This window comes from Haliotis rubra, unplaced genomic scaffold (assembly GCF_003918875.1).
Source record: "Haliotis rubra isolate DU_JTF1 unplaced genomic scaffold, ASM391887v1 Scf1, whole genome shotgun sequence".
Taxonomy (NCBI): domain Eukaryota; kingdom Metazoa; phylum Mollusca; class Gastropoda; order Lepetellida; family Haliotidae; genus Haliotis; species Haliotis rubra.
In genome coordinates this window covers 3,273,873-3,295,670 of record NW_025764891.1, presented here as the reverse complement: position 1 = coordinate 3,295,670, position 21,798 = coordinate 3,273,873, and the positions used below count along the sequence as shown (strand labels likewise).

At 38.5% G+C, this 21,798-nt stretch overlaps 1 protein-coding gene and 1 long non-coding RNA gene across 2 annotated transcripts in view; one reads left to right on the top strand and one right to left on the bottom strand.

The window, feature by feature from the left end:
* The window catches only part of LOC124287377 (TBC1 domain family member 1-like), a 93,897-nt gene that overhangs the window by 64,192 nt on the left and 7,907 nt on the right, over positions 1-21,798 (bottom strand). The gene's annotated exons all lie outside the window — the stretch shown is intronic.
* Positions 4,220-21,499, top strand: LOC124269766. The gene is made up of 2 exons (XR_006896614.1): positions 4,220-4,310; positions 21,429-21,499. It is a non-coding gene; the product is annotated as an uncharacterized LOC124269766 (long non-coding RNA).

Here is a 21,798-nt window from a genome sequence, read left to right as displayed (position 1 = left end):
CCTTTTCTCTTTTAACCAATGTTGAGCAGGCTTGTTGCTGAGCAACTCATTAAATACTGGTGAGTGTGAAGGTGGGTGGGAGGTTTGAGTTGGTTAGTTAAGGGGTGTGGGAGAGTTGTTTTTCAAGTTCTTCACCAAATTTAAGGATGTAGGAAAGTATTGAATTATTTTTTATTGATATTTTGGAAGATAAATTCTTCGTTTTTGAAACTATATAATTTTGATTGAAACAGTAACGCAAATACAGTCAAGCACTTTTGTGTCAAACTAACTCTGATAACTCGATAGCTCGGTTGTCTCGATATAACATCTCGGTCCCAACAAAATCCTTCATAATTTATCATTATTCAAGCTCTTTAAACTCAATACGGATGCAGTGGCAGATCCAGAGGATGGTTCAGGGGTTCAACCCAATGCAATATTCCAGCAATATCACGGGCGATCGGGATAACTCAATATAATTTTATGGTCCCAACAAGCAAAATTATCCTTCGAACTCGATATTTCCAAAGAAACTCAATATTCACTACTCTCCACTCAATATTGTTTCTTGGTCTCATGAATATCGAGACAACAGTGCTCGACAGTAACTCCATTTAAATAAACCAAGTGAGTTGGGAGATTCAGACCCTGAGAAAAACCTAGATTTGCTTCATTTCGGACTTTTTCATTTTAAAAAAGGCAGGTTGGGAGTGAGAATAATATAGTTCCGTGACTGTAAGACAGGCTAGATACTTTTTGCAGATGCTCTTTGTTGCCTGACATACACTATCACTGCAAGCAGTAGTGAGTGAGTTTAGTTTTACGCCGCCCCCAGCAATATTCCAGCTATATGGCGGAGGTCTGTAAATAATCGAGTCTAAACCAGACAATCCAGTGATCAACAGCATGAGCATCGATCTGCGCAATTGGGAACCGGTGACATGTGTCAACCAAGCCAGCAAGCCTGACCACCCGATACCGTTTGTCGCCTCTTACGACAAGGATGGGTTACTGAAGGTACATTCTAAACCGGACCTTCACGGTCTGCAAGTAGTAGAATAGAATACTAAAGAATTAGACCACCTCCGTAGTGTAGTGGTTAGAGCGTCCGCCCGAGAGAGTGGAAGGTCGCGGGTTCGATCCCCGGTCGAGTCATACCAAAAGATGTTAAAATATGGTACTTGTTGGTCCCTGCCTGTCGCTCGGCATTAATGGGTACAAGGACTGGTCGGCTCGAGTCAGTATAATGTGTCTGAGTGGGGTATTCATGCTTCACTGCGGCATGGTATCTCAGTGAGCTAGCACTGTAAAACCAGCTTCAGTCTGGGCTAGTACAAGCAGCCACACATACACACACATGCACGTAGTCATATAAGCGAAATATTCTTAAGTGCGACATTAAATCCCATTTCACCTCACCTCACTAAAGAATTAAGCCAAGTTTTTGTGCAAAAAATGCCACAACCTGCATCTTAAACTGACAGTTGTCATATGTATGAAAGGCGAGGCATTAAGAAGTTAAGGGTTCATTCAGCTGATGAACAGGAGAGAAGCACTCCTGAAACATTACAAGTAATAAAGAGGATATTTTCCATAAAATGTTTTAAATCGTTAAATGGAACTAGAGATGTCTTCAGAAATGTTGCAGAATGTGCACTTTTAGTGTGATTAATTCCCCAACACAGACAGTATGAGTTGAAGACTTGAAACATATTTAATCATTTTAGGACACATAAAACATCACGGAGCTGCAGACATGCCTTCAATGTCACTACATACAACCACAGTACAGAAATTGAAAAGTTTTCCAAACCATGCATTATAATCATAAAGATATACACTTATCATGGTAAAATATGGGCTTATCATGTCAGAATTCATGCCAAGTCTTAAAAATCTTGAAAAAATTATTTGAACTTGAAGCTGAAATTGGCTCTTCTTACTGTATATGGGAAATCTAACTCTGTGGTTTACAGAATCTTAGAAAATATGTGTTTATGTTTGAAATCACAGACTGACTGATGCCTAGGGAACTGTTAGATGAGCATTTTTTAGAGTGAGTGAGTGAGTGAGTGAGTGAGTGAGTGAGTGAGTGAGCATGAGTGAGTTTGAGGAGTGACGCCGCTTTTAGCAATAGTCCAGCAATATCCCGCCGGGGGACTCCAGAAATGGGCTCCACACATTGTACCCATATGGGGAATCGAACTTGGGTCCTCGGTGTGTTGAGTGAACGCTTTAATCACTGGGCTACCCCACCGCTCCAGTATTTTGATTGACATCACGAGGCAAGATATATAATTAACACTGTAATCAGTTCCTATAACAGTGTCTTATTATGTAAGTGAGTGAGTGAGTGATCTGAGTGAGTGAGTGAGTGAGTGAGTGAGATGGGTTTCTGCTGTTTCACCCTACAATTCAGCAGTATTTAGGCAACAGGTTCCAGAAATGGGGTTCACTTTTTGTACCTATGAGGGGAAGCGAAGCCAGGACTTCAGTAAGACAAGCAAACACTATACCCACTAGGCCACCTTACCATGATGAATATTAATGAGTGAGAAATTAGAAACTCCAATAGGATTGGGCTTAACACATTGTAACAATGTAGGAAATCAAACCCAGGCACTCAGCATCACAAGCAAACAGTTCAATCACTGAGCCATCACACAACAATTACACTTTGAGAATTCTGCATAAAAAAACAACAATTGAGCCATTGGTACATTAAATCACTAAGGAACATTTCTACAAAGGTAATTCTGTATTTCTATACATGTGTCCTTTCAGTTGTTTCCTGCATAGATAAGGACTCTCAGGTCATCGTGACCGAGTTGTAAGCCTTTACATCTGCCTCCTTAATCTTAGGTTCCTGTCAGTTGCGCTTGTGCAGAGACTATATGTCGACAGGTGAATATATCCCCTGTCTCTTGGGTACCAGTTGATCTGGATAACTGAGTGAGATATGTTTCATATTGTTCTTGTAAAATATATAGATCTTGTTCACTGTTTTCTAATGTGAGGAGGTGATAAATTGTATAATTCATGTTGCACACGATAACTGACAATATCCATTTCTATGTCTCATGTTTTAAAGGAATACTGTTTTAATAAATTAAGTTTGACCCAGTATCAGCACCTAGCCTATATTTCCCAATAATTCACACTATGTCTGCCTGGTGACCAATAAACTCCATCCTACCTACATGATGATAACAAAATGACATGAGATAGGATCCGTATCCACCTCCTTATATTCCCTAGACTCAACATTCATGTCTACCACATCCATCAAACATCCATGAGTGTGAGTGAGTGAGTTTAGCTTTATGCCGCTTTTAGCAATATTCCAGCAATATCACGGCGGGGAACACCAGAAATGGGCTTCACATATTGTACCCATGTGGGGAATCGAACCCGAGTCTTCGGCGTGACGAGCGAACGCTTTAACCACTGGGCTACCCCACCGCCCCTCAAACATCCATGTGTGACATGTGGTTCAAATAGGTTTTTGATTCAACAACACATGTTTTCTCCCAAGGCAAGTACCTTTTTTTCAAAATATGCTTTTCTTCACCTTGAAGTAACTGGGTACCCAATAGGATCATTTAGTGCCTCATCATATAAGGCAGCGTGGTCTCCAGTGAGCTGAGAATGAAAATTGAATGCATACAGATTCAAGGAATGGGCGATTGATGGGTTGTGGCACCATGAACAATCACTTGATGAATGAAACTCCACATCCATGTCTACCATTATTAAAAGATCCATCCTTCCTAATGTCCTAATACCATACAGTATTGGATAAAATCCATATCCACCACCTATACTCCCTTCACTTAGCATCAATGTCTGCAACCCATAACATTCATCCCACACACATCCTAGTTTCCAAATGGCATGGTATACAATCCGTATCCTCCACTGTATATTCCTTACTCTTAGCATCAGTATCTGCAACCATAACATTCATCCTACGCATATCCTATTAAACATCCAAATGGCATGGTATACAATCTGTATCCACCACCATATACTCCCTACACTGAACAACCACATCTAATAATAATAATAAATGTGCATTTATAATGCGCGCAATCCAGACAGATTTGCCTGCTCAAGGCGCTACAATGGGAATGTATAAAGATAAAAGTCAGGGAGTGTTGAGTGGAGTTAAATGTCACTATGATACTTGGAGAACATATGGGTCTTTAGTCTTGATTTGAATTTCTCAAAGGTTGGACACAGTTTCAACTCTGATGGAAGTGAGTTCCTGAGGATAGGGGCAGTGCTGGAGAAGGATCTGGAGCTACATTCATCCTGTCCACATCCTGGTAACCAAATGTCATAAATCCATATCCACCACCATATTCCTCATTACAGGTGCCCCATGCACTTGTGCTAGTAACCTGCTCCTCATGCCTCACTACAAATCTCATCGACCACACCGCAGCAAGTTAATCTTGGGCGGCATCAATTTAGTGATTCCAACTGATCTCTGTACTCAGGACTTTACTGGACGCCTCCACAAAGTGGCTACACTATGGCCGTGGATTGTATCCTGATGCTATCATTACAGCCCTCATTAATGCAATAACAGTATGTCTGGAGCTCAGTGGGCCGGCTTGGATGATGACCAAGATGCCGCTTGTCGATATAGACTTGGTAGATACTCCTTGCAACTATCTCCAGCCAAGCAATTACTACTATTTCTGTCCAGAATAGTCCCATGGGTCCTTGGACACACAATTTCTAAATGACCTCCGTATTTGTCCTGAAGGTCAATCTGCCAATAACAAAGGAGGGAAACGAATGCTGTAAATTACAAACTTGAAGAGTAGATCCAATGAAGAAATTATGGCTAAATCAACAATATCATCAGACTAATATTCACACATTGTGCTTATTCACAATAGATGAGTCATATGCGTTGATGGCGGGGATAACACATAATAGCTGAGGCCACATAACACAGACTGTGTTTCCTGTTATGTTCAGTTATAAAAACGGACCTTGTGGATAGAACAGTATCATTATCAGTTTTTCTGTTCACTGTCTTCTCTCTTCTTGTGACCTTTTGCAGTCATACACAACAAGGTCCCACATCTTGGAACGATAATTGCTTTGCTGTTTCCATGGAAACTTGATTACTGTGTTTTGGCTGCACAGATCATTCAGAGACCCAAACAGACATGACAGAGATCAAGGCAACTATATACCCACTGTATCTTAAGACAGTTCTCTTTATTTTGGCATTGTTTACTGATACATTGTTGCATTCGTCAGGTAATCACTGTTATCCCACTCATGTCGATAACTATGTTATCACACCTTCTCACTGGCGCCATCCTCCTCAGTTATTCCACTTGACTTCATCTTATCCTATAAATACCATTCACTTTGTGCTGCTAATGCTATTAATACACGATCTTTATTCACTAATTCCATGTTAACAATACAGCACCTCCTTATAACACACTTGCTTAACAGCAGGAAGTAACCACAAAGTATGGCGATAAAAATGACAGAAATTGTCTTCTATAACATCTCATGTCTTCCTGCTGTTTACTGAACTTTTCCATTGAGAAAGACTATAACGATTCAATGGATCTCCTGTTCTATGTTCTAGAATTGCTTGCTTGATTGTTTTCTGCACTTGTGTTTTAGGTAGGGCTGAAAAGATTCAACGGAATTACTGTTCCGGGATTGTTATTTTGATCGACTGTTTACTGCACTTGTGTATTGAGTAGGGCTACAAAGATTCAACGGAATTTCTGTTCCGGGATTGTTATTTTGATCGACTGTTTACTGCACTTGTGTATTGAGTAGGGCTACAAAGATTCAATGGAATTACTGTTGCAACATAGTTAGTTGGTTTGACTGGGTGTACTAAATCTGTTTTGTTTGGGTCACTAGATTACCCTAGTCTACAAAATCATTGAGAAATAATATATTAGTTCATTCTCATGTTGATGTCCTGCAAAATGTATAATCTAGATTTGTTCTGCTTCATGAAATACATATATTCCATAGTAATGGAAATAATACTATTAGATAACTAACAATTCCAGGTGATCTTGAAATCATATTCTTTGAAAGGACAGCAAGACTCTTGCAAAATGGTAGTTGAAGCATGGACAGGAAACATAACCTATAGCATAGTGCTTCCTTAACATGGTGCATACCAGATGTCTAAATATGTTGTAGACTGACGCTTAGTCTCTGAATACATATAATTTTGACAGAAACAAATAATTCCAATTAAATTGAAAAGGAGCCCCAGTGAAATGAGCAGTTCAGGACCTGAACATGAGAAAATCTAGACTTGCTTCAATTAGGGCTTTAGCATTGCAGAAGGGGCTCGGCGGAAGGGAAATTATGTGGTTCAGGGAAGGTAAGACAGATATTATATTCGACTGAATTTCATTTTGTTTCACTACCTGCCCCAGGTGCAGCCAAATAAATGAATCAGGCTGCATGATCGAAGTATTGGCTGCACTATGTTATCAACAATCCTGCAGCTCACACTGACAATAGACAATTCCTTAGTCTGTCTCACAGTCCCTGAACCACATAAAATGAAGCAAGTCTAGAATCTCTGGTATCCCTTGGGCTCGTAGAGCAAGACATCCCCTGGCAGTGAAACTATTGATCACATAATGAGCAACTAATGACAACCAAATTAATGTTCACAGTGAGTGAGTGAGTTAAAATTTAAAGTCACTTTGGCAATATTTCAGCCATATCGTGACTAAAACAGTTGATACTTTATACATTTTTTTTCTAAAATCTGTCACCAAAGGACAGTAAAACAACTAGAATATCTAATACAGTTAGAGATTTAAAACTAGCATGTAACTTAAAATTATATACTATTTAGGACATTACAACATAAAAATGGGCTATAGATCGCCAGCAACTAATGAAAACACAGTCATCGTTATAATGCAGCACCCCAAAAATCTAAAAAGACTGATATGTAACATTTCATCACAAGTTCCACCAGTATTAAGAAACACAATTTTCTAGAAGGTTTCTTGGTGCCTATATATTTCATTGATTATTAGCATGAGATCTATTCCTTCCTGGCAATGATGGAACAACTCATACAAATTGCCCCCAAAACAGTGATATTGTTATTTTAACCATTGTTGGTGCAAACAGAAAAACCATTTGGGTTCACACTATAACAATATATATGTCGTTGGCAAACTAAAACTAATCAAATATTTGGTTGCAATGGCAATGTAATTAGTCACACTACCAGTAGTACCAGCTGCAATGCCAGATTGTCCTGCCATTGTCGTGTTTGTAGAATCTATGAGATACGGTAAAGAAACCTGAATACATAATGTCATTGTCTCTCAAGCCTCACTCCATGATTGAATATCAATATATAGCAACAGATGCTGGGGGCATGAGTACAACGTTCGTTTCTGAGTAGGTTCAGTGGAAAACAAGAACCTGTGGAGTACTACAGATCAATTACATAATGTTGGGGCGGTGGGGTAGCCTAGTGTGTGTTCGCTCATCATGCTGAAGGCCCTGGTTCGATTCCCCACATGGGTACAATGTGTGAAGCCAATTTCTGGTGTCCCCTGCCGTGAAATTGCTGGAATATTGCTAAAGCAGCATAAAACCCAACTCACTCACTCAACATCTGAGGCCCATGTAGGTCCGGATTAGAATATTGATCTTCAGTAACCCATGCTTGTCATATGAGGCAACTAATGGGATTGGGTGGTCAGGCTCGCCGACTTGGTTGACACGTCATCGGTTCCCAATTGCGCAGATCGATGCTCATGCTGTTGATCACTGGATTGTCTGGTCCAGCCTCGATTATTTACAGACCGCCGCCATATAGCTGGAATATTGCTGAGTGTGGCGTAAAACTAAACTCACTCACAAAAGAACTAAGCAAAGTTTTTGTGCAAAAAATGGCACAACCTGCATCTTAAACTGACAGTAAATTGACAGCTGTTGTAAAATGTTTTACCAAATATAAAGAAGACTTTATATTCTACCTGACTATTTTGAAAAAATAATCATCATTTCACACTATAAACTCTCAGATTACTAACCACAATTTAATCAACTAATGCACAATAAAACTATTTTGAAAAAGAAACTTTGAGAAATTACATACAATTATGTAAAAACCACATCTCACATAATGGCAGAAAAATCATAATTGAATGTTTCAACCCGTTCAGATTGAAATATAGCCATGAAACATTGTTCATTTTGAACACTGAGTAATGTGGAATCATTGAACAAAATATCGGCACCAGGTGGCAAAACTGAGCTCATTTCCATTATGTTTTCTCTAGACTGTCACATGCACATTAGACCGAAGACAAAACAATGTTTTCATTATGATCTCATGACTTTTTATTAGGTTACAAATTTCTGAGGTAGAAATGTTAAAGTTATGATGTGAATAATTTTTTACATGTATGAGAAATATATTCCATGTAATACAGGACATCTGACAAGAAATATATTCTATGTCATACAATATCACCTGGTATATATGAAATATATTCTATGTCATACAATATCACCTGGTATATATGAAATATATTCTATGTAATACAGTGTTTAACCTATATAATGATTATATTTAAAATACTGCATGTGACATAATGTGCTGCCCCTTTGTCTATTTTCTTTAAGTGCCCGAGGCATTTATAGACATGCCCATCTTAAATAGTATCATTATAAGCATCTTAGATTCAATAGTCAATTTTGATATTTGCAATACTTGTTACCTGAGGGTATGAAACTGTAACTTCAGATGCTTGTTCCGTCCAATTATCATTGATATTTCCATGGTAACATCAAAACAGGATGAATAAGTATGTACAGTACAATGCCCTGAGTAATTTAACAAATGTGTCCGTGTAACAGATCAATGGGAAGATAGAATCCTGAAATACCAGCATCCCACGCCTTTCCAAACCCTGGACACTTAAAGGAAATTAAACCCCACTGTCGAGGAATCAATGATGCTGGCTACGTAATGACTGGAGCATGATTTCCATCCACTGCAGATGCACGAGTGACTGACTGAGTGAGTTTTCAGTTGGTGGGTGGGTGAGTGAGTGAGAGTGAGAGTGAGAGTGAGAGTGAGAGTGAGAGTGAGAGTGAGTCAGTGAGTGAGTGAGTGAGTGGTTAGGGAACTCAGGACCAGGGTGGGTGAGTGAGTGAGTGAGTGAGTGAGTGAGTGAGTGAGTGAGTGAGTGTTGGGAATTGGTTGAAATCTCACAATTGATGATTGGTTCAATACCAACGACCAATCATCGAAAAAAATTGGTTAGCGTTATTTTTTAGATTTTCCTATTCAGGTTGTAGTTGCAGATAAGTATAAAGAAACAAACATTTGGTTCTCTGTTGTTGTTTTTGTTTTATTTAGAAACTGCACAAATTACATTTGCAAATTTCAGTTCCAGTGTAACATAAACTTCCCAGATTCTTCAAGAAATATTCAGTCATGACTTTTCAGAAAGTGAAGTGAGTTTTCTAAGAATTAAACACCTTTTCCGGCCCTGACAACGTCCTAGATATGTTCCATCATCAAGTACTTCAAACTCTATTACAACGGTTCCAAATTCGTTTGTGTTCGATTATGAGAAAATGTGATCGATTTCTTCGTCATTTGGCAACTGCGACCAATCTTCGATTATTTCAATTAATCGGAGGTGAGGTGAGGTGAAATTGGGTTTTACGTCGTACTTGAGAATATTTCGCTCATATGACGACGTGCATGCCTGTGTATGTGTATGTGCGGCTGTACTAGTCCAGACTGAAGCTGGTTTTATAGTGCTAGCTCACTGAGATACCATGCCACAGTGAAGCATGAATACCCCACCCAGACACATTATACTGACTCCGAGCCAACCAGTCCTTGTTATACCCATTAATGCCGAGCGCCAGGCAGGGACCAACAAGTACCATATTTTAACGTCTTTTGGTATGATGCGGTCGGGGATCGAACCCGCGACTTTCCGATCTCCGGGCGGACGCTCTAACCACTACACCACGGAGGCGGTCTTCAATTAATCGGAACACCACTAGTGAGTGGTTAGGGAACTCAGGACCAGGGTGGGTGAGTCACTGAGTGGTCAGTAACTTGGGGAGAATGAGTGCTTTTTGCATTATCTAACCAAGATCGGGATTTATTTTACTCACAAAACAATGTCATGAAATTAAAGAAATCGTATTTTTTTGTCAGGGCTCATGGGTAAAATGTGTGAAGCTCATTTCTGGTGTCCCGCCATGAGTTTGCTGGAACATTGCTAAAAGTGGAGTAAAACTAAACTTACTCACTCACCTATTTCAGGGTCAGCATGAGAGACACCTGTGTTCCAATCGGTGCATGAAATTCCACATTGGCTGATATCTCAAAGTATTATGCTGAAAATTCACAGTACTACTTTCAAGTGCAATAATAATATCAAAACATTAGTTGCATTACCCTGAAATTTCAACAAGGTATAGAGAATTCTCAGCACAGTAACTTGAACTTTCAGTTTTGGAGCATTAATTTTCAAGACAGACAAAAACATGTTCGCCCTAATAGGCTTCCGTGCAGAATGTAACAATCAATATGATGTGCATTTGTTTGAATTCCACCAAACGGAAAAGGACTGAATTTGTTCAGTGCATAAGTCAGCCAAATTCCATGTACGTAAGCTGGTAGTCATGGTAATCCTCATACAGTGGTCAAAAGCATGAGCAACTATGCAAGCCTGTGATCTCACATGGAACGCATACAAGTGAGTGAGTGAGTGTTTTTATGTTGCTTTTTAGGTCTCCAGTGTGACGAGCGAACACTTTAACCACTAGGTGACTCCACAGCCCCTAAGCCCATACAAGAATGGGATAATGGCTCTTATATCCTAGAACTATCACTAGAAACCCCACAATACGTTTCAGCTAAATCTAATCCAGTTACAAACACAAACAATTTCACAAGGCAAATAAAATGTTTTCCAAACCGTTGCAATATTTAGTCCAATCTGATGACTGATTGAAACCTCATGACATATTTACAGACAAGCACTGACAGATCAAGTTATCACAGTGCCTCTTCACAGAACCTCAGAGCTGCGTAAGATCATGTCACTGTAGCCATGGACGCTGGCTTTCTAATTAACGACTGATGACACCTGATGGTAATTTTACCATCAAGTCCAGCTCATGTGGCCAGATTGCAATAATCTTCGTAATCACAAGGGAACTGCTAGCTTTTAGGCACCACATTTGTGTCATAACAAGGGGATGAGACGTATACTGATGGCCAGACAAAAACATGCTGGCAACATCCCTGGCGACAAAGTAAAGCCGTCAACGGTAAATGTCACAGCCATAGTGCCCCGAGCATCAAACACGAACATGGCTAATTTTGACGGACCTGCAATGGGCAGAGACGAAAAGACGCAATTATATCCTTGATGGTAAAGACCCACATGGGAGATTCATCACGATGTTTCCAAATGTCAGCACTGGAAAGAAAAAGTGCAAGGAAGTGCTGATCTGGTAGGACTAAATGAAGCTTAAAATCTGTTATCAGAATTACGAATCCTCTTGGGACATAGAAGACCAGATTCAAAGACTTGTGAATAGCGTTCGTGCATATGGCAAGAAAAACAAATCAAGCCTACATTGTTATCACCGCTTCATTACACTGACAAATTACAGATTCTAAAGTAACACATACTGGGCTAAATCTACTTCAGGAAACAAACCATACCCCGTATCTTATGAGATCAATTTTATTCACGAATGGCCTTTATACAACCATTCAGAAGACCAGGTGATGCCATGGTAACAACAAGGACATCATTAAAGGTTCACAGATCCATAAAATGTCCATACTTGGTAATCCAGTGTACCGCAGCTTCAACAGGAAGTGATGATGCCATGATTAGAATAGGTCTTCAGGAAACTATGGTTGTATGAAGAAGTCTGGAACTCTGACCTAAAGTCCAAAGCTCTAGTCCAGTAAAACTCTGTCCGGTAAACCTCAGCATTCATACTGATAGACTAATATCTACTGAAAATGGTGACATGTACCGAGTTAAGACTAGCAGACTCGTCTTTCTATCCGTCTGTCCATCCGTCCATCAGTCTGTCTGTCCGAACTGGGACAAACTCAGGATCATTAGCAAAACTAATTTATCGCAGACTAATGCAGTAGTCATAACATATTTGGCTAGAATCAATATACTGAAGAATGAAAATTAGGTAACACCAGCCTCAGACGTTCTTCAATAAAAGACTAGTCCAGAGGACAAGTGTAAACCTTATTTCACTCAACCTCTGCATATGTAGCTAGTACTGTTTAAACAACACAAATATGTTTACTACATTATATTTTGTATGCAGTTCCAATATATAGCAAAACTGAAGCACTGAGAACCGGTTTAGAATTACAGCAATCAAATGTTGCTAGTCAATGAGGACTAGTAACCTGGGTTTTTCACTTGTTCTCTCTTTAGTGGTCTCGGGCACTGTCAAAGGAACTGCCTTCAGATTTCACCTATGTCTAGAATGACAACGAAAAGCACTAAAATAATATCGATATTGCTATCAGAGTTTGGGGGCACTAAAGGTCACCTCATAAAAACAAAACTGAGGAGTACTGATCCCATACCTGCACTTCTGAAATCTAGCCCCATCATTTTCACAGGCAAAGGGTTACCTGACCATAATCATGGCAATCAATCCTTCACTTTAAACAGCCAGCGTATATTAATGTTCCGGAGAAGGAGCTAATATTCTCTAAAAGGAAATATATATAAAAAGCTAACAGATATAGATTCCTGCGAAAGAAGTACAGGAAGCGAAAGGGCGTTCCACCTGATGTTTTCATCGCGCTGTCCTGAAATTGATATGAAAGATAAGCAGTCTCCCCACACAATTCATAAAATCAATGTTACAGTGCTTGGGCTCATAAGGCCTATCTACATGCTTAGACCAGTTCTTGCAGCACTGGCTGGGAGACACACAAAGATTGACCGATCTAAATCAACAACCAAACATTCCTTGATGCTGCAGTTTTGACAGGAATAAATTCAAATGAAACTTCAGTTATGCAGTATTCGACACGAACAATAATTCGCCACGGAAAATCCTATAAGCAAGAATTCCTTCCCAGACATGTTCCATAAACAACTGCAAATAGTCTCATGTGAACTGTGATCTAGTGGGATTTCATTCACGATGATTACTCCTATCATTACTGATTTGACACTGCCAGGGAGAGGTTTCTGTTATTAATACTGCATGGTGATGGCGCCATTTTGAAAGTAGTCACTGAGCAATCATTAATACTTTGAGTGTTGTCTGAAAGACATAAGGAACTATATAACAAAAAAAATAATTATTGTCTGCTGTGGGAGTTATTTTAAATAATATATTTTTAACAAGGACCAATTTGGAGTGAGTGAGTGTGTGAAAGGGTGGTGAGTGAGTTAGTGAGTGAGTGAGTGAGTGAGTGGGTGGGTGAGTTTTATACTACTTTTAGCAATATCACGACAGGAGAAACCAGAAATGAGGTTCACGTTTTGTATCCATGTGGGGAATCGAACCCCTTTTTCTGAATAATTGTTCGAAATCATTTTGGATCAGAGAATGAAATGTCACCATTAAAGGACTCAATAATAACACATGTCTCAGAATTAGTGAGAAAGTAAGTTGGGATTAATGTTCCTCTGATCAGTATTCCAGCCATTGTGAGTTCGATGACCCTGCAGGTCAAGTCATGGCTGAATGGGGTGGCCTAATATACTCATGGAAACAAATAAGGGAAGCCATGAAAGTACAAGTGTTCCTATACTCTTTTCCAGGTTTCTTCGCAAGCTTTGTATTGCACTGTGGATGAATATGTGGAAATTAATAAAGGAACACTTGTACTTTCATGTTTTCCCGATTCGTTTCCATGAGTGTACTAGGCCACATGTTACTTTAGGTCTTCCTAGACAATGATAGGTTTGAGCACGAGTATCAAATCACTGATTTAACACTTTGTTTTTTGGAGACCTTACTGTCATGGCCGTTGCTGAAATATGACTGAACGAGGTCAAATCATCCCCATTTATGCACTTCACAGAATCAATTCTTGACATATTTGGACACATGTTATGTTAGGTCATTAAACCACTCAGCAAGAGGTTCGAAGAGTATTAAATCATTGATTTAACACTCTGTTTTTAAAGACCTCATGGCCGTTGCTGAAATATGACTGAACGAGGTCAAAAACATCCCCATTTATGCACTTCACAAAATCAATTCTTGACCTATTTAGGCTACATGTCTTCTGGCCTCTTCTCATGACATTGACAGCTTTCGGCATGAGTATCAAATCATTGATTTAACACCTTGTTGCTAATGACCTTACAGGTCAATGACATGGCTGTAATATGATTGGATGTGGGGTAAAATCCCATTAATACTTCACAGAATCAAGTTTTTACACATTAACCCCCTTAGTACAATTCCAAAGCAAGACACTGATACATTTAAGTAGAAGTATCAAATCATTGATTTAACACCTTGCTGTTCATGACCTTTCTGGCCATAACATGACTGAATGTGGGGTAAAACCCCATTCGTGCAGGTAGCAGAATCAATTCTTGACAATAATTATTAGGTCAAATGAACAGTGCAGCAGATGTTCTGAGGTCAGGTCACCTGTTTCCTTCACTAAGGGGGTATATGATTTGCAGTCTTTAGTTTAATTTGTCAATATATGTTGTCTGCTAAGGCACATTTATCATTCATACATTCATTACCCTTCAGGGAGGTGTATCTAGGCATGCTTAGAGGCTGATATTTAATCAGACCCAAGTCGGCAGTAAATGTCAGAAAAAAATCTGAAAATTAGAAATACAAATTCCAAATTCATGTTGTAGTAATGAATTTGTTATGATTGAAGGGAAGTTAAATATATTTCACTGACCAATTTGACGAAAATCAAGATTATTTCCAAAATGACTGTGTCTGGACTTGAAATTCTGAATAAATCCCTTCACCAATAACCACCTAAATACATAGAGAATGTCTACTTCAGATCAACAACTGACCACTTTGATTTGCTCATCAACATAGCTCTACTGCAGGACATCTTGTGCTATCGTGTAACAAATATTAACAGCCTGACTGGCATTTTAGAAGATGCTATTTGATGAACATAAAGAATTTTCTGGATTTCATCTTCTTTTATTGTTTGATACATTTCGGGGCCTGTTCCGGCCCCATCATCAGGCAAAACTAATAAACAGTTAACTGTGCCCATGACGTCACAATGCTATGATGACATACAGATAATTTCAATAACTGGGCCTGATTTCTCGAAACAAACTTAAGTTTTTACTCAAATTGAGTTTGACAATTTGAAACAGCTGAATTTTTAACTCAACTACATTTTTAAGATAAAAAACCTGTGAAAAATTACTGACACCACCACCCTTGTCCTGAAAGTTTATTAAGTGACCATTTAAACTCTTTTTGTGAAAAACGGTGAAACAGAACAGTGCGTGTGTGTACGCACGCACACAAAAGCCGTATTGGCCTGATGGAATCCTGTATTGGCCTGTCCAGGCTGCTGAAACCATCTTGTGCTCCTTGTATTGCTGCATCCTGAGTTGGCATATAACGGATGGTCGATTAATATTATCGTTTATGAGTTTGGAATATAATCTTCTGCCACATGCTATCAGCATTATGAGAGATAAATATCATGCTACTATCATTCTAAGTAGATAATTAGTGGAATGTGTTGTCTTAAAAGCAGAGTTAACCATGGTTGCCCTATCAAGGCCTTTTAGCAAATAGTAAGGCCTTTTAACAAATGGTAAGGCCTTTTAACAAATGGTAAGGCCTTTTAACAAATAGTAAGGCCTTTTAACAAATGGTAAGGCCTTTACAACGATGATTCAAAAATAGGGCTTTTACAAGGCAAGATTCATTTTGAAAATTCAAGTCATTTCCAACCAAAGTGAGCTCAATGTAAGGCATACTGACTCACTCAACATTTGGTGTCATGATATGGATATTGTATTGTTTTAGGAAGTAGCTGACAGGATCGGTGGTCAGCCTCCTTGTCTTGGTTGATGCATATGGTCATATCCCGACTGTGTAGATCGATGATGTTGATGTCAATCAATGGATGTCTAGTCCAGTCTTGATTATTTACATACGATAGCCATATAGCTGGAATACAGCCGAGTGGAGCATTAAACCACAAACACACTGTGAGTGAGTGAGTGAGTGAGTGAGTGAGTGAGTGGGTGGGTGCGTGAGTTTAACACCGTTTTATTTTAGCAATATTCCAGCAATATCAATGCAGGGGACACCAGAAATGGCCTTTACACATTGTATCCATGTGGGGAATCGAACCCAGGTCTTCAGCGCGAATGCTATAACCACTAGGCTACCCCACCGCTCCTGATATTTTGAGGGTAGACCAAGTGTGTTAAATCTCTTTCATATGGCCCCGATGAAGATTTGGGTTAGAAATGATCTTCAGTAACCCATGCTTGTCGTGAGAGGCGACTTACAGGATGGGGAGGTCAGGCTCGCTAACTTGGTTGACACGTCATCATATCCCAATTGAGTAGATCTAACTAGAGTAAAACTAAGCTCACTCACTCATTCTTTCAGAAGGCAAACTAGCCAGAGTAGGGAGATAGTTTTTCACAAGTTCAGACTATAGATGCCAGTTTCATTACTCTACCCGACACAAGGAAATGTCTGGTAACAGAAAGAAAAATAATAATTCATATTTCAAAAAAACTCCATCAAGTCTAGAATTACAATCTGAGTTAACATCAAACTGGTTTCTGTCTCCAACAGAACAGAGTGTCAGTTGTGACAGCCAAATAAGAGATATTACTGTTCTCAGACATCGGTCCTGTTTTGCAAGAGAACATTTCTATTTCAGACCTGCAGGAAGTCCACATATTATAGATGGTAAATTAAGTCAGCCAGTCTGTCTTTCAAAATGTTCTATTTACACCAACCAGAAAGAAAAGAAAGTAGATCAGACTTATTACGTTCCATCGGTGAACTTTACGTATCCATACAAAATGATGCAAACAAAAACAAGCATTCTCACTAAGGTGACATAATCCCCTGCCCCAAATTATGAAATCAAACTTAAAAAGTAATGAAAGTGAAGGTTGTACTTTAAGATGAAGTTAAATGTCAACAAAAACATGACCAGTCAACCTATCTTGATATCTTGCTCTGTAGTTGTTCAAATGCACATATTTTCAAGACTCACTTTGACCTTGACATAAATGTCTTAGTGTATGAAATATGCAAAAATAGTAATAAAGAAATTGCTTATTGAAAAACATTCAAGGGAAGTCTTGAAAGTCTATGAAGAAAATCCAGTGAACTGTTCTTGAGATATCTCGCTGACAATCTTAACATGCAGTTTAACATGCTGAAATCTTCAAAGTGTCACCGTGACCTTGAAAATTAGGTGAAGGTCACCAAAATCGACTGGAACTTGCACCTTCCCTAGATGAAGCTTGGTGTCAAATATGAAGAAAGTCCAGTGAATGGTTCTTGTGATATCTCGCTGACAATCTTTACATGCAGGTTAACATGCTGAAATCTTCAGTGTCGCCGTGACGTTGAAAATTAGGTGAAGGTCACCAAAATCGACTGGGCCCTGCAACTTCCCTAGATAAAGCTTGGTGTTGAATATGAAGAAAGTCCAATGAATGGTTCTTGAGATATCTTGCTGACAATCTTTACATGCAGGTTAACATGCTGAAATCTTCAGAGTGTCGCCGTGACCTTGAAAATTAGGTGAAGGTCACCAAAATCGACTGGGCCCTGTAACTTCCCTAGATAAAGCTTGGTGTTGAATATGAAGAAAATCCAGTGAATGGTTCTTGAGATATCTCGCTGACAAGGGTAAAACGTTAAAGTCCCCTTGTGACCTTGAAATGAAGTCAAGGTCACCAAACCTGACTGGGACCTTTCTTTTACTGTGATGAACCTAGGTACCAAATATGAAAAGAATCCAGTCAACGGTTCTTAAGATATTCCAATTCGTACGTACGTACGGACCGGCGGACGGAGCCTAATACTATATCCCCTGCTTTGCTCTAAACGCGGCGCGAGATAATAACGGTGACATGTAAAATGGTCTGAACATAAAGCCAGGCCAATTTTATTTCTTGTTGGACAGATTTTTGTTCTCTTAGTGTCCAACAAACTGCCTTGTGTAGTCTCGCTACCGTATATCTTAACATTAGGATTATATTTTTTGGGCTGAGAAATTTTTAAAGTATTTTTTCTTAATCTTGAACAAATACAACCGACAGATCCATAAAACAAGAATAAAATAGGTTTGGCCTAAATCACAAATATCATTTTCTTCGTGCATGTCCGGGAGGTCTCAAAGGTTTTGTGTACTTGAATCAACTGAAAATGTTTCATTTTAGTGACTGTTCATTTAATTTGGAACACCTGTCAATTTCCCAAATCACAAGTAGTTTTTGTTCTGATTAGCACACCAAAGCCCAAAGATTTTGTTGTCTACAGTACAATACTGTCACGTGACACCAAAGCTCATGAGAATTATATGGCCATTAAATGCACGTTTTGATAATACAAGTATTTAAACTGGACACATGTAACACTACACACAGACTTGATCAAGTTGAACAAGATGAGTTCTCTTCATCAGCGACTATGAAATTTAAACCCACTGACATTTTATTCGCAGACTGGTATATTATTCGAATGAATATGAAATGGTATTTCCGTATTGTAGTCGCAAATTCAGGACAAATATGTGGAACTAATGGCAGCTGCGCTTTGATGATGGAAATATTTGCTTAACATGTCAAGTTCCCTTGTATTGTAGCATATCGTTTATCATATTGCGACAGTGCTATGGAGGTATGCATCGTATCGCATTGAAGTGAATTATACAATGCAGCTTTAGCATTTATGTATAATTGTGAAAACACTGATCGTTGAAAAATCAACCATTACCCACGCACTCACACTGAGTCACTTGTTACACTAAATACAAAAAAAGGTCAACGATCATGATTCAAATGACCTTCGTTCAACACAACACAAAATATGTACTTTACCTGACATCTAAACAATTCTCCCAAAACACCATAAATTACATTATGGCTTGATCAAAGTTTGGCGAACAAAAATGAAACCTGGTTTTAGATAAAAAAAACAAGACAAATGAGACATTTGACGTCAAACATCGATGTTTATCTCAACATTTCATACTAATACCCTGTTTCATACTTCCAAAAGGAAATATTTACTAGTTTTGAAGATGAGGACCCGAACATTTTGTCTAAAAACAGGATGATCATAATGTCAAAACAAATGATCAGATTACAATCAATGTATCAAAGTTAAAGGATGGGAGGTGTAACATTTTCATTTTCTTCAAACATACTGTTGAAGTCATCTGTGTTCATCATGTTATTACAACCATGTTGTGACACAAAAGGATGTTTCATTTTCTTCCAACAGTATCTGTGTACGTCAACTATCTATGGATTCATGATGTAGTTATGCCTTCACTATGTACATGGTGTACTGCATAAAGTGAGTGAGTGAGTTTAGTTTTATGCCGCTTTAGCAATATTCCAGCAATATCATGGCGGGGGACACCAGAAAAATGGGCTTCACACATTGCACCCATGTGGGAATTGAACCAGGTCTTCGGCGTGACGAGTGAACGCTTTAACCACAAGGCTACCCCACCGCCCTAATGCATAAATTAAAGACACCTACACTCTAAAGAAATGTGTTTATTATCTGACAAGTTTTGCAGTGCTCTTTAACTTAGACTGTGATATCAGGCTGTTATTGCGCTGTGGAAGCCGTGGTGGCTGAGTGGGTTAGATGGCTGACTTTGTGTGCCTCACTCTGAGAGTGTGAGTTCAAATCCCGCATGGGACTCAACCTAACCAAAATACTAGAATCTGTACTTTACTAACAAAGTGTTATCCCAAATACAACATATGTTACATTTGACCACTTTCTAAATGGCATTTTGTATGTATGTTATTACCATGTTTGTACCACAACCAGATATTTCCAATATTCACCTCGCTCCTATGCTCAAAAAACCCCATTTAACAGAGATAAATAGACTTCCAGAGTACATGCACAGGGATGGATGTGTGTTTGCATGATGAGGACTGAATGCTGCTATTTCATGATTTGGTCCATCTTGTGAAAATTCAGGAGCGATTTACTTCATGAGCATTGATCTTCACAACTGGGATATGCTTAAACCAAGTCATCAAGTCTGACCAACCAATCAAACTGTTTGCCTCAAACATCATTTCCACTGCAATCTTCTTATAACAATTAGGGTACAACCTTGGATACCAAATTAAGTGTCCTTAGCATGCAAATTGAAAAAAACCACATAATTTTGTTCAAAATTGAAATTTTGTGAAAAGAGTATCATATTAGCATTGTGTTCATTGCAATCATGAAAACTAAACATTAAGGCCCCAAAATCCTTTGATCAACAGAGACCATGGATACTACATACCATCGGCCTAAGAAGAACTAATCAATTTACAGACTTTATTCATTAGGCCAGACCAATTTTATTTCTTGTTTTACGGATCCGCCGGTCATATTTTTTCAAGATTAAGAAAAAAAATTAAAAATAAAAAATTTTCCGCTCAAGAAATAAAATTTTAATATTTCTATTGGCCAAAAATGTAAATGTGCAAGAAAATGTTTTAGATTGTTTTTCCCCATATACACTTCGTAAATTGTCAAAAGTAAAATACTTTTAGTATTTACAAGGAATATTACTTTGACTGGTGATTTTTATTTTTATTTTTTTCCCCTCCTGCCTTTAGGATTTCTGTGGACAAAAATCTGTAAAACAAGAAATAAAATTGGTCTGGCCTTAGCACCTTGTCTTTTTTACTGTTTTTACTACTTAATTCCTCCTGTTTATTGGCTTCATGACTCTGGCAATTTGTTGCGCTAACTCCCCACCTGGACTCACCAATCATGCACCACTTCTTAATCAATTACATGCTGCTCTTAATGTTAATCTGATGTTTGTCACAACATACTATGTATATATACTTCTCAGTTGTAGTCACTTTTAGCTTGAAAACAGTGTAACAATCTACACTGAAACGTCCCTCTATATTATCTATAAAGTCATATCATTAGAAACAATAAAAAGTTGTTATCTATAAAGTCATATCATTAAAAACATTAATATTGACTGAGTTGTTTCTCTGAGAGACATCTTAGAAGTTGTAAAGATGAAGGAAAACTAAGTTCTATGGATCGTCAATTCTTTATTCGTGTTCAGTGCCATAAAGAAATTGACTAACCATAGAACTTGGTTTTCCTTGAGTGAGTTGTGTTCAACGTCATTTTCAACAGTATTTCTGTTATAATTACAGAGTCAGCTTAATGCATGAAGAATGACCAAAGTGGTGCTGAGATATTTACCACTTTTGGCAACAACAGCAGGTAAGGTACAGACAGACCCAGTAATATAATCAGGTGAATCCAAGATTTGAACCCACTTCCAGCTCCGTGAGGATGGACAGTAGAAATAACTGTACAGCCCTTGTGAAAATTGCTGTTGTTTGTCTCAGAAATGTCAGACCTTTCTTCATTATCAGTTGGTTTAGGATTCTATTTTTTCAATAACTTTGGTGAGTGCTCGATATGGAAATTACTGAGAAACTGCAATTTCTGTTTTCAGGAAAGAGTGTAAAATATTCAAATTCTCTTTCATTACTAAGACCTTGTAATTTCTATTTTCAG